The 14,505-nt window shown below is 42.4% G+C and overlaps 1 pseudogene; it reads right to left on the reverse strand.

The window, feature by feature from the left end:
• Nucleotides 1-3,349: 3,349 nt before the first annotated feature.
• On the reverse strand, nt 3,350-13,168 carry LOC115788478 (flotillin-1-like; annotated as a pseudogene).
• Nucleotides 13,169-14,505: the final 1,337 nt, after the last annotated feature.

A 14,505-nucleotide genomic window follows, 5' to 3' on the forward strand; every position in this document is an offset into this window, starting at 1 on the left:
ACGAACACATCAGGATCACTGTGCAGCACTACATTAAACTGGGCCACAGCTAAGCTTTGATTTCAGGGATCCCAATCAAAATGTACACATAAATGTGAGTCACTTTAAACGTATGCTGCTGTGGCCGTTTCTTTAAATAATTAAGCTCTGCAGAGAGGAGGATGTGAAAGGAACCAGGCAAAGATGGTTAATCCCAGAAGGGACGGATATCAAAACTCTGTCTAGACCAGTGGTTCCCAAATGGTGCGTCCTGTCTGCCAAAACATTACTGCAAAAAAAAATGAGTGGAATGACATTTACATTTTCTGTATAAGTACACATCAATACCCTGACACAACAAAACCCTTGATAGGAAAGGGGGATAACATTGTGAGGAGGTAAAACTGATCTTTATGTGTGTGGGAAACCAAACAAAGCACCTAAAGAAACAAAAACATTAGAAATTACACCAAAAGCGTCCTGTGATAAGAAATGCTAAAATGGTACCTGGAAACCAAAAATCCCTTCTTGAAGAACACTGTCTGCTGTGAAAGAGCTCAGGATCTGAAGCAAGAACAGTCGTCTCAAATGTCTGATGAGGCTGGATCACAGTTACATGCTCATGCTCAAAAGCACTACTGTCACTGACCTCATTCCAGATGACATAAAGGCCTGCTCTCTGCAAATATTAATCAAGGTGTGCCTCGAAACCTTGCTTTTTACTTTGGCCACATAAAGTTTGAAAACCACTGGTCTAGAGGGCAGCAGAAGCAAGAATTAAGAAAACACTAACGATGATCAGCTTTCAAGAACTTTATACTCTTCTGTAACAGCCCATGCACGTGTCTACTAGCCTGTTACACAGCATGAACAAATCGGACAATCTTAGGGTGCGTGCTTTATCAGCAGCATGTCAGTGAGGCTAGGTTTGCAACAAAATCAGATGTGTGTGCACCATTAGTTGAAAATAAAACCCCTCCCAAGCGCACACACAGCTTCTTGACTGCTCCAAAGACCACTGTCCATTTCATCAGTATTGAACCTGTAATCTTCCATTTCCTGATTATGTCCCACTAACACAGGCAAAGAAGGAAGTTTCATTGTTCAGTGTTGGCATGCATATGCACTTTATTTTAGCTTTCTGAAACACTGTGAATGCCATGCAGTCATCCTGCTCACATACCATTAAAAGCATGCATGTAATTACATGTTAGTAAAGCCCCAACTGGCGTTTAGTAATTTATTATAACTGACATTTGGTAAGCACGGCAGAGGAGTATGAGAGGCCCATAAAAAAAAGGATCACAATTACAATTGAGCTAACACCATATTTCATGCAAAACGTTTAAAACGCATAACTCCGGGCATGTTTTGCATTGTTTTTCATGAGCCTGCTCTCCCCTCTGAAGCGAGGTCTATAAATAGAGAAAAAGCTTTCAAGGCAAATTATTTTCCCTCTGCAGCAAAGCATCAGTTGCAAGGGGCCGATGTTAGTGCAGTACAAAGTCAATGTTTCAGTGCTCTGAGAGACTTTTTTTTTTTTTTTGGACGAGGGGGTGCAAGGTGGCTCCAAAAACTGCTAGCTCCGGGCTAACGTTAGCTGTGTTTCATGAAATATTGCAAAAACGAATTTGTCATGAATCGCTAAAATCAGGGTGCTTATTTTAATGCAATGGGCTCAGGACAGATGTGTTAAACTGCACCCAAGTGGCTGCCAAAAGCGTAATAGCCTATCTGGGTTATGCACAAACATGGCTAACGTTAGCTGGAAAACGCAACAAGACGAGGGCAGCTAGCTAACTTGCCTCCATTAATTTTCTCCTTTTGTTCGCTGGCTCGCTCTAGCTACAAGGAGGCCTGTATATTCAATATGCTTAACCAGCCCGCCGCTTAGTAAACACAAACATCCGCGCTCTCCCTACGCCTCCATTCCTCACTCCCTGCTCATCTCACTGAGAGAAAATAAAAAAAAGAGAAAAAAAAGTCTCGAATAAAAAAAAAAAAAAAACGAAGACAGGAAAAAAAAAAGTCGACGCCGTTGCCTCTGTAGGAGACGCAGCTTCATGCAGACTTCCGGCGGTTGGGACGACGGCGCTCTCAGACACACTGAAAAAAACACTTAATTAACAACCGACTAATAACTCCTGTGTTAATTACCGGTGAATTCGACTCCCCGTCAACCCCCCCGGAGCTTCCTCGGGTCGGGACAGTTGGAAAACTTTGTCCAAATCCGCCCCTCAAACCCCTCAGATATGCCTTTTTTTTCTTCGTTTTTTCCTTTTTTTCCCTCCAGCTCTTCTCCGAGGAGTCAAGGCGGGCTGCGTTAAACGACTTCCGCCCGCACCTTTCAAAGTAAAACCAGCGAGCCGCGCTAGTTAACCAAAGCCAAACTTAAAGTGGGAAACATTTAATAACTAAAATACGTTATTATTCTTAATTTAAAAAACGTACATTATGTACTCACAAAGCCAGCTAAAAATAATAATATGTAGGAATGTTTTAGTTTTTTGAATTTGTCACTTTGGTCAGTGAGGTTCTGGTCCCGATGTGTATGACTTTGAGTCAAAATCTCATCAAAAACAGTTGTTTTTGTATTGTAATATTTATTCTCAACTATAAGCTCTCAATTAATACAATTTAATGTTTGAAATTATAAGAAAACTACAAATGATACTGAAACTAATAAAAAACTAAACACTTTCAAAACTAAAAAACAAACTCGAAGTCCACTTTGAAACCTAAATGAAAATTAGCTGAGCTGAAAACAAAATTCATAATAAAACTGATGAGAAAAACTAGAACTCTTCACTGCACAAATGGAATAAATAAAATAAACCAAACAAATATTTATGAATGATTAACAACATTTTCCAATAAGCTGGCTCTTCTGAGAGTTTTGAATTACAGCATGTATGATGAGCATTTAAACGCCTCAGATCCTCAGACTGTGGCGTCTTACTTTTTGATACACCTGGCCTGAACTTCCTGTACTGGTTTGGCTTTTTCCGGTTAACTTGACAACCTGCCCGCGTCCCTGCAGTACCTTCCGGTGTATTAATTATCCAGCCCGTGAGGACGTCGTCTCACTTTCTGTGTGTATTTCAGTGCTATGCTTTCTCAGTTAGCGTTACACAGTTCTCTGGTTAATGTTGGCATGTGAGGCTATTAAAGGCTGCTTAATATCCACCTCACTATAATTATACTGCCCATTTAGCTCAGGCTGCGTCCGTCATTTAAAGTGGACCTAAGCTACTTTTGTCAGCTTACATTAAGCCAAGAACTGTGGTGACGGTTGCTAGTTGATTCCTGGAAAAGCACCGTTAGCATTTTACTGAAAGATCAATGACAATAAAATGATGATGAACACGTTTATTAGGATCCCATTATGCATGTGGAAGTTGTTTATTATGCAGAGACAATAAAAGACCTCACAGCTGAAAAACTAAAACAAAAACTGGAGGAAACATCTCAAATCAGACGTGTAAAACAGGTGTAAACGTGTAAACAGGTGGAGACACGGCAGTAGATTTATAAGATATGATTCTGCTTTCAGAGACAGATAAGATATTAAGTCGTTTCCATTTTGCATTTTAATGATAAGGATTTCGTGCACAGAAGACCAGAACAACATTTTCCTGAAATGAATAAAAAACTGAAAATGCAAACATCACACAGCAGGGTCTGAACCAACAACAACACATCGTAATGAGTTATTCGAGCTGTTAGTGGTGATGCACACAGTGCTCTGCACTGATACTGTATCAAATATAAACTGTATAAATATATACATATGTTTCCATATGCAGTGCTGATTCAGTAATGAAAGCACAAAGATCACACTAATATTTCTATCACTGGGTCATCGACTTTGGTAACTCTACAGTGCAGCTGCACACCTACTGTGTCCTGACTTGAAACATATCCAGTATTACAGTATAATAGTGACAGGTACTGATGCATGCATAATAATAACAGTAGTTCTCATAGAAATAAAATGTGTCCTCAGAAAGTTCCTGCAGCACACTGCTGCTGTAATCAGGAGTGCAGAGGTGTTCAGGGCATCATGGAGATAAAACTGCTCAAATCAGAAATCCATCCTCATTCTTTGAATCCATTGGATGCATTAAAATTATCCCTGTGTAGTGTTTATACTACCCAGCCCCAGAGGGTATGGTGAGGTAGGTAGGGTGACGGTGTGATGGGTAATGATATAAGGCAAGTAGGGTACTTTACAGGTACTACAGTAATACTTCAGAGCTAGTATTACAGTATTAAAGTATTAAAGCACAAACTACAGCAAGAATAACACAAACATAAGGAAACATAAAGAACTGAACAGTAACATCCTGGTCCCTGAAGTCTGAGCTGCCATCAGTCTGAATATTTAGCATCGTAGCCACAGCTCTTCACATTACACTAAGACATAATACACTCACACATAGTTTAAATACACTGGAGTATTCCCATTGCTACTACCACACAACATTTAGTTTGATGAGCTACACCATTAAGAGAGCTGCTACATAACTGGCCATGATCACACTAGGAACCACTTTATTTAATATATGCATATCATGTGTTATTGGACTGCAGGGTAAAGACTTAAGGCAACTTCAGCTCCGGGTTGGGAAAAGACAGAATCCCTGTTTTTCCATCCTGACCCAACGGCTCGGGTCAGGATGGAAAAGAGAGAATTTACCTGCTGTGGTCACCTCTGCTTCAGATTAGGAATAAAGAATAATTCACTTTGTTTATGGTCTGTAAATCTTAACCTTCCTCACTTACAGATGGTATCATTACACTCTGGTGGGCGTCAGTGAGCTGAATTTCCAGTTTCCACCATTTTAATGAAGTGTGAAGTTCAAAGGTTTTTCATACTGATATGATTTAAATAAAGGGCCCCAATAGATGATACTTCTGACAACAATCAAACAGAAAACAATGAGACATTTAAAACTGATACACACCAACGCTGCAGATTTACAGATCAGAATATTCTGACTAAACTCTAAATGAACACTCAGAGACTCACTGATGGTAAAACTGCACATCAGTGGATCCACTATATTATATTTAATGTTAGCAGGATCAGGGAATGAACGTTTGGGTGCAGCTTTCTATCACACTCTGATGCTAAGAAGCACTTCAGGTTTGGCAGCAAGGCAGCGCACACACACACACACACACACACACACACACACACAAACACACCCCCACACACACACACAAGTGACAAAGATGAGAAAAAGTTTGTAAACTGTAAAAGTGAGAAAGTGATGAGTCACATCTGCTGATTGTATCAGTGCAGTCTGACCAAATCATCACAGAATAAATGCAACATAATTATCCTGTGAGCCTGAGCTGGAGAAGAAGGAGATGGATGGATGGATGGATGGATGGATGGATGGAATGGATGGATGGATGGATGGATGGAGGAATGGAGGGATGGATGTGATAGATGGGTAGGTGGAGGAATAGGTAGTGTTGAGCACAAGAACAAATAACTTGAACATGTATAACTGCAGTCAAACTATTTTCTAAGCAGAGGAACATCAGGAACCAGCTGAAACAGGTTGAAGCAGCTGAAACAGGTGTAACAGGTGAAGCAGCCACCAGAAAAGAGCTGAGACTCATGCAGGGAATCCAGACAGCTGCTGACACTAGGGGGCGACGTCTGCCTGGTCACCGGTTTGGCTGATGCTCCTCAGCCTGTACAAGAGGTCACCTTCAGAACAGAAAGGTCAGCGTTTTACAGTTAAAAGTATTATTTGTCATTCTGAATACCTAAATGTGACGTATGGCTGACCAGCAAGTGAGTTGTGCGGTAAGTGTAGGTGTGCGTGAATGAAGGTTTGTGTAACATGAGTCTGAATGTGTTACCTGGGAGATGCTGACTCCAGTCAGTTTCTCCACCGCCTCAGGGAGGTGGGTCATGATGTCCAGCACCTCTCCTGACAGTTTGGCCGCACCCACACTCTCCACCTCCGCTGGACACCCATGGTAACTTTTTTGGCTTCACACAGAGGCCTGCTGATCTCTTCTGCCATCTGGTGGAAGACAGACGTTATGCATAAACATCCATAATTTAATCCAAGTAAATAAACAAACAACACTCAAGTCCAACAGTCTTAAATGTGCTTTTCTCAGGACCATAGTGGACTTTAAGGACGGGTGTGTGACCACAACACAAACATCCATCAGTGATGTTGAAAATAAGAGGAAGGAGCCACAAATGTTGTTATCAACTACACATGATGTTCTCTCACCAGAGGCAGTTCTCCAGCAGCATGTCCAACCATGGCTCCCTCCTTGTACTCCTGAAGGCCTCTGCCTTCTTCGCCATCTGCTCAGCCCTCAGCACGCCCTTTGGCCTCCACTGCAAACGCTTCAGCCTCACCTTTAACCCTGAAGGAAAAACAGGACAAGCTTATTGTAACACAGAATCTCCTGTTCATATTCCACAAATGAAGTCTACACAGTAAAAAGCCTGCAGGGTCATAGCCAGAACACCCTGCAGGGTGCGGGCTTGCTAACTGTAGTGATAGTGAACTGTGAAATTCTCAGCCCGGCGTTAAGACGACCTCAGCACGACGCAGCGCCGGGAGATCAACCCTGCAGCCTGCATGCACACAATCAGATTACACTAAATCCTGCAGAAAGTGCAGTGTAATATCTACTGAACCAATAATAGTGAATATTATAGGCATTAACATCTGGTACCAATCTTAATTATGTACAACACAAAACAGAAAAAGCAGTTTGCAGCATGGTAGTATTCAGTAGTATATGGGCACACCATTGCAGTAATTTTGATATTTTCTGTATATTCTGATGTTTTTGAGTTTCCTTCTGAACTGTAAGGGTCAAAAATGCTGCAGGAGCAGGAGATCACCCGCAAGGAGAAGGAGCTGGAGGCCAAGGTGAAGAAGCCTGCAGAGAATGTTTTAGAGTCACTGCTTGGAGTGGACTCATCTACTGCTGTGACCTTTGCTCCTTCCATCCAGCCAAATATTCAGGACATGCACAGTAACACAGTAATACTGTAATAACGTGGACACTGATTCACATTTAAACTTCAGTTCAATAATGGGATAAACGTTCCATCTCCTTATATTATCTTTGAATTTGGAGTTCAGAGGTCAAAGTTTAATGCTGCCCAAGTCTGACAGATTTCTGGGAACATTTACACTAAAATATCTCACTGAATACAGTTTAGATGATATTTTTGGATAATATCTCTCACAGGTTGTAATTAAGAGCCAGGACTCGTGTCGTTGATACATTAGGCTGGCAGTCAGACATAGAGCCATGCTGGGACTGCAAAGGTCAGTCAAGATGTTTTAAATCTGCGACTCACCTGATGGACTCAGCTTCAGCCTCGGCCTCCATGATCAGCTTCAGCCTGCAGAGAAACGTGGTTAAAGCAGTCAAACATGTCAGCCACACACTTCAAATATAATGATGAGTTTTATATCATAAAATTTTAGGATGCAACATCTTCATCTTATCATAAAGACCATCCTCTCTATGTTTGTTGAGTTATTCCTTTTATTTGCCACTATGATAATATGGAAATCAAGGGCAAAGATGCACCTGAGCCCCGAGTTTCCTGGTATCTTTGTCAGTATCATCACTAAGGAAGTCTACATACAGTAAAAAACAAATATATAATAATGTAAAACTAAGGCTCTAAGTGGGCAGATGAAATGTGCCAAACTACACACATTTCCTCTTCAAGCCTCGAATACCTGAAGGCCTGATGCTGCGGTTCAGAGTCAGGACGGAGCTGTAACTCACCGCTGAGCCTCAGCCAGCCTCTCCAGGCGGTACCGCTCAGCCTCTGCAGGCTTCTTCACCTTGGCCTCCAGCTCCTTCTCCTTGCGGGTGATCTCCTGCTCCTGCAGCATGATCTGCTGTGCCCGCTCCACCACCTGCACCTGCATCTTCTCACTCTCAATGCACTGCTTCGTCTTTGCTACCTGGCAAAGGAAAACACATCATACACGTATGTGTGCACACAATAAGCCTTCTAAGCACTTTACAGTTAGAACTGCATAAACACTGTGCATGGTAAATATACGCAGCTTGTGCACACGTGTACCTGCAGCTGGTAGGCCATCTCTGATTCAGCCCGCTTCGGTTCACTTCAATGTCATAGGCCGGCCTTCTTCAGCTCATAGTCCCTCTGGGCCTTTGCCATGTCGATCTCATTCTTGTACTGAGCTGATATCTTCTCCTGCATGGCGTGAGCTTCCTGCAGAGAGGGAACAGGGAGAGGATGGAGACCATCAGGGACCAATGGGAGCAGCTCTACAATAATCAGGATGAAGAAGCTAAAATACAGTTTAGAGAAATAAGACTGAGGAAAAGATCCACACTGAGTCCTCTGTAAGCAGCCTTCTAGGTGATTTAGACTGCAGACTGGACTTATCTGTTTCTCAAAAGAAAGAAACCATCTTCAAACTGCATCAACAAACCTTAATGACACCTGCTGCAAAGAGAGCACTGAGCTTTACAGCAATGCAACCAGAGGCAACGTGACAACCTCACCCTGATCACAGCGTCTCTCTCTTGTTTTCAGCCTCCTCCGATGCGAGCGTCTTTCTGAAACCTGGGCTGTTCGGGCCTTTTCCCAGAGAATGCAGATAATCCTGCGTGCCAGAGAGAGGACAGCTGACATCATTCATTCACCGGTTCGATTTTAACATCCAGGAATACTACAAAACTAGAAAACTAAGGATCTGTAATGTAGGTCTGATAGAGGACAGCAGTACCTGGTCATCATGAACATCTTTGAGGGTGTAGCTGACCACGCTGATGCCCATGTTGACCAGGTCAGAGGAAGCCACCTTGAAAACCTGCTCTGAGAACTTCTTACGGTCCTTGTAGATCTCCTGTGAGAGGAACGTGTTTGCTGAGAGATGGAGAAGCTTCTCCTCACAAAGACCCTCTGAGAACGCTCACACATTACTGAGCTTTATCCCAACAGCAGCTGTTACATCGTTCAGGCTCACGGAAACATGTGAACTAGTAACATATAAATGTATCTGCTCATGTACATGAACACAAACTGTCAGATTTTTACATTTTAAAAGAAGAAAATATTGATTTTATCTACATGGAGCGAAATCAGTCACACAGCTGTGGTCAGAAGTTTACAGACTCATCATGAACATGAATGTCGAATCATTTTGTTCAGCTTATGTCTTTAATGTCTTTTCTCTGATCCACACAGGGTCAAATTTATACATACACTCATTTGAGTCTCTTAATAAGTGCTGAAGGTTCTACAATATCATTTTGGCTTGAAAAGGTTGAGGATTATTAGCTTCTCGTTAGCGATCATGATCATCAGCCCGAGGAGCTCAGTGAAGATCTAAGGACGAGTTTTTCAGATGTGTCACCACAAAGTCTGGAAGAAGAACCAAACTGTCCTCATCAGATGAGAGAAACTGGTTATTATATTCAGGAACCACCAAGGCCTAAACCTGCCATGAACTGGGAACTGCTGCAACACCAGCATCACTGTCCTCAGCGAAGAAAGGTTTGGATCTCCATGGACTGAGAAAGAAGCCTCTGCTCCAACATCCACACCTTCAAGCTCGACTGAAATTTGCAGCTGCCCACACGGACGAGCCGAATACCTTCTGGAGGAAAGGTGAGGCTTTCAAACCTAAGAACACCATCCCAGCTTCAAGCATGGCGGTGGTACCATCATGCTCTGAGGCTGTTTTGCTGCCAGTGGTGCTGGTACATTACAAAAAGTGGATGGAGTAATCAAGATGGAGGACTGCCTCTGAACTCTTCAACTTCACCTCAAATCAACAGGTAGAAGGTTGAAACCTGGATATAACTGGATGTTCCAGCAGAACAATGATCTCAAAGCAGGCCAACATTAAGCTTCTGAACAGCCTTCCCAAACCTCCGACCCCAACTGTATTAAAAATCCTGGCTTAAAAGCCGGGCAGCATGGTGGCGTGGTGGTTAGCACTGCTGCCTCACAGTTAGAATACCATCTGGAAGGCCTGGGTTTGATTCCACCTTGGCCCAGGTTCCTCTGTGGAGTTGCATGTTCTCCCCGTGTCTGCGTGGGTTTCCTCTCACAGTCCAAAGACGTGCAGTTACTGGGGTTAATTGGTCACTCTAAATTGTCCATAGATGTGAATGTGCATGTGAAAGGTTGTTTGTCTCTCTGTGTTGTCCCTGTGACAGGCTGGCGACCTGTACAGGGTGTACCCTGCCTCTCGCCCTATGACAGCTGGGATAGTCTCCAGCCCCCCCGCGACCCTGAACAGGAAAAGCGGAAGTGGATGGATGGAGGATGGCCTAAAAGCCAGGATGTGGCAGGAAACCAGTTTAAATGAACCAATTCTCCCAGGAGTGGCCAAACATCCAGCCAATTTTATCCAGGAGACTGTTGATGGCTACAAAAAGTCGGGGTGAGGTACAACAAAGGTGGATTTAACCAAATATTAGTGGGGGTGTATGTATATATTTGACCCTGTGTGGATCAGACATGTGCCGCACAGTCGTTCCACCCTGGAACAAGAAATGACCAAAATCCATCCATGATGGGTGAACTTCTGACCACAGCTGGATGAGACCGGACAGAAGGAACGATTGTTCAGGAACAAGTGGAAAATGTCTCCATAAACACGATCAGTAGATCAGAGACTAAAGTGACTATCTCACAGGCTGCTGTGAGACTGTGACGCATCAGAACAGGAAACTTTAAAGCATGAAAACATTTTTACTGTCACTCTTTTGTATCTGTGTGTCCATGAAAACATTTTTACTGTCACTCTTTTGTATCTGTGTGTCCATGAAAACATTTTTACTGTCACTCTTTTGTATCTGTGTGTCCATGAAAACATTTTTACTGTCACTCTTTTTTATCTGTGTCCAATCAGAACACTGATGACTATAATGTGCTTTTAATAAATAAAACAAATCATCAGATTTATGTGAAACATTAAATCAGCAGAAGTTAAAATGCTGTTAACAGAACATCCTGTGTCATAAAGAAGAGCAGCTTTTATTGGCTGATATAATAATGACTCCTCATTCTTACCTCGACAGTCAGGTGGGCGATGATGGCTCGCTGATGTCCTTCAAGTGTCTCCAAGGCGATCTGAGCAATTTCAGGCTCTGACTTTCCCATGAACATCTGGCAGGCTGCAGCCAGCATCTGTTTATTCTGACCCTGGATCTTCATCTGCAGGAAACAGCTGGTGGTTTATCATTAAGACTCAAACACTGACAGAAATACTGGGTTCATTCCCCACACTGACAAACAGGAGGGTTAGCTAACCCTAATGCTAACGTGCTACATCAGCTGCTTTAAGCAGATGCACAGGACAGAAATCCCTTGTTTGTTTTTGCTGTTCTGATTATTTTATTTTAAACATGTAAATAAAAATAATAAACTAACAACAAAATAAACTCTAAACTGAAAACAATAAAAACTCCACACTAAATGAATCTTAGCTGCTGAATGTGGGAATCAGGATCGACATCCTGCCCGAGGAAGTCCGAACCTTTGAGCCACACAGAGGGTTTCAAACCGCTGCCTCTGAGAGAAAACTGACCTGGGCTATCCCCGTGACAGAGATGGGCACTCCGTGGCGGGTGTAGACTTTATCGCTCTTCACATTCAGAGTCAGAGTGTTCAGGGAGATCCTGGAGAGGTCAGGTAATGGGAACAATGATTATTGATTCATTAATGTCTACATTAAGGTACATTTCCTCTTTGCTTTTTTTTATACTTAGCTGCAAACACAGACTGAAGGAATATAGCAGAAAATAAAATGAAAACTTCACTGAACACAGGAGGAGGTGCCGGGTTAGGGCGGGACCCAAACATGGAGGCTAACTCTGATGATGTTAAACATGAAGCTAGTTTTTATTTTTAATGTTTTTGCTGCTGTTTGCCTTCTCATTGTGTCTGTCAGTAAACTCGGTATCTGCCAACATCAGGAAGTAAACTCGTGAAGGTGAGGAGAAGGTAACCTTTGGGGTTTTCCTACCTCTGTATCTGCTGAATGCATGGGATGACGAACACTCGGCCTCCAGCGATCATCAGAGGAGGAGAGCGACAGAACCCTGCGAGAGATCAGAGCCCACCCTCAGCATCATTACTTAGTAATAAAAACTACTTAGCAATAAAAACTACATGGTGCTTGTCCCATTGTTATTATAAGGCTAGTTCAACAAATTCCCTTTACTAACCAACTGTTTCAGCTCAGAGGTTCACAGCCATCAAATCCTGCTTTATTTCCATGCACATAAATCCTATTTTACATTCCTTATTTACTAATTAGTGACAGCTGTGATATCTTCTCCCCAGGGCGCCATGTAAAGGTTTATGAATATGCTGAAACGTGTGTGATAATCAATGAAAAACAAGCGTCAGATCCTTGTTTTATGGCAGTTTTTAGTCGTTTAGATGTCAGCAGGCAGCAGTTTACCTGACACCACCATAGCCTCGTTGGGACCGCAGGTGTAGAACATGTTTGATCCTCCTTCACACTGAAATCCAGCAAAAGTCAAAGAATAATTAATAATACTTAATAAAAAAAAAAGAATAATAAAAAAAAATTAAAAAACTAATAAAAACACTTTTTTGTTTAGGAAATCAGGAAACACATACGATCAGACCAGTGAGCAGTCTATTATATCTATCAAATATGATAAAAACATCCTCAATATCTTTCTATACAGAGGCTAAAATTCATAAATCCCGATGACCGGATGCTCCCAGCAGTGAGGAGGGAGGGGATGTGATGGTGGCCGGAGAGCAGACCGGGGAAATCGAATTACCGCAAACACTGCGCAGGAAAAAGCTCCAGAAAACCCGCAAAAACACAAAACCCCGCAGCTCACACACACAACTTTAGACAAGGTGAAGACCTGAGCATCTATAAAACATAAAGGCGTAGGTTGTGTGTCCGTTAGCTTTCAGCCACATCTGTGTTTACAGGCGATGCTGCTGAGAAAATATGACGTCACACTCACCGGTTAGAATATAAACGACGCGGTTTGGGTGGAGCACCGTGACAAACAACGAATAATTAGCCGTTCAGATTAATCAAATGATCCCAGGTGATATTTTTGTGCGTCTGATGCCAGGTGATGCGGTCCGCGGATGATACACTGCTGCTCACTGGCTCCAATAGAGCACGCCCATTGAGCAAACTGTGTCCGTCCGCCATCTGGTGGCGAGGTGGGGAAACGTCACCCACAGTCATCAGCTGTTCACACGGCGGAACAGTACCTGAGTACATTTACTCAAGTACGGCAACTTTGCACTGTATTATCATACACTATGATTATTGTATATTTACCATTCTTTTAATTTTACTTCAGTTTAACTTCAGTTAGGTTTGTTTGTTTCACTTAAAGGTGGGATTTTATTACTTTTTGGAGGCAGAGATCCCAGCCTCCAAAACACAGTGTGTACCAAAGTCTCCGCAAATGACAAAGACTAAAAACTAAAATAATTTATTAAGTACATTATTTTAGTTTTCCTTTTTCTACAGTTTTGTTTTATTTCAGTGGACTCAAATGTTTTTACACCTAGTTCTTAGTTGAGTTTTAGATCCATGGAGTTCACTTCCTCTTCTAAATGATGCAAAACTGCATTTCAGAAAAATGAGCTGCCAAAGAAATTTGATTTAAAACACTAACAGTAGCAGTATGTGTGTGAGTCCTTAGTAAACATATTACCACTGGATAAATATATCAGTGTATGAAGGTTTGAACATGCCTGGTCATCAGTTAGAGAGTTGTGGGTCAAATGTTTGGTGGTTCCTAGAAAACTTTGTTCTCATAATCAGACATAAAGAATGGTTCTAAATCCTTATGGAGAACACTGTAAATTACAACAATCCTTCACTACTTTAAAGTACCCGATCAAGCAGCCGGAGCTGTTTCATTAGGACGATGCTGGTTACTGTGAGCATCCACACACACATATATATTGTTATCTCCTTTGTGCGTCTCTCTCTCCATCATTTCATCATTTCCTCCTTTCTAAACACAGAGAACTTCATTATTCTAATATTTATATCATAATCAAATCATGTCATGCTCAAGAAACCAGTTTGAGATGATCTGAGCTTTGTGACATGCTGGAAGCAGCCATCAGCAGATGGGCGCAGGGGCCATAAAGGGATGAACAATACTCAGGTATGACTGTTTAAAACATTAAGACCTGAAGCTTCAGAGGGACTGTGGTGTGTGAGCCCACTGCGCCCTGATGGATGCTGATGTGACACCTTTGGGTGGAGCAGATGCCACTTTCTCCTCTCCATGTTAGAAATCCTCTGTTTCACTGATGGAGGGGGAAAGATCTCCCTCTGACGTGCAGAGGAGGACAAACAGGAAATACTCGAGTACAGCATCTTAAACCCGCTACTTCGTTACTTTTCAGCTTTTGTTTGGGGCTCCAACGAGGCAGTGATGACACCACCCGGCACTCCTTCTCCTCTTCCGGTCCTTGCCTGTGAGGGAAGGAAACCCCTTTAG

The sequence above is a fragment of the Archocentrus centrarchus genome, chromosome 11 (assembly GCF_007364275.1).
Source record: "Archocentrus centrarchus isolate MPI-CPG fArcCen1 chromosome 11, fArcCen1, whole genome shotgun sequence".
Taxonomy (NCBI): Eukaryota; Metazoa; Chordata; class Actinopteri; order Cichliformes; family Cichlidae; genus Archocentrus; species Archocentrus centrarchus.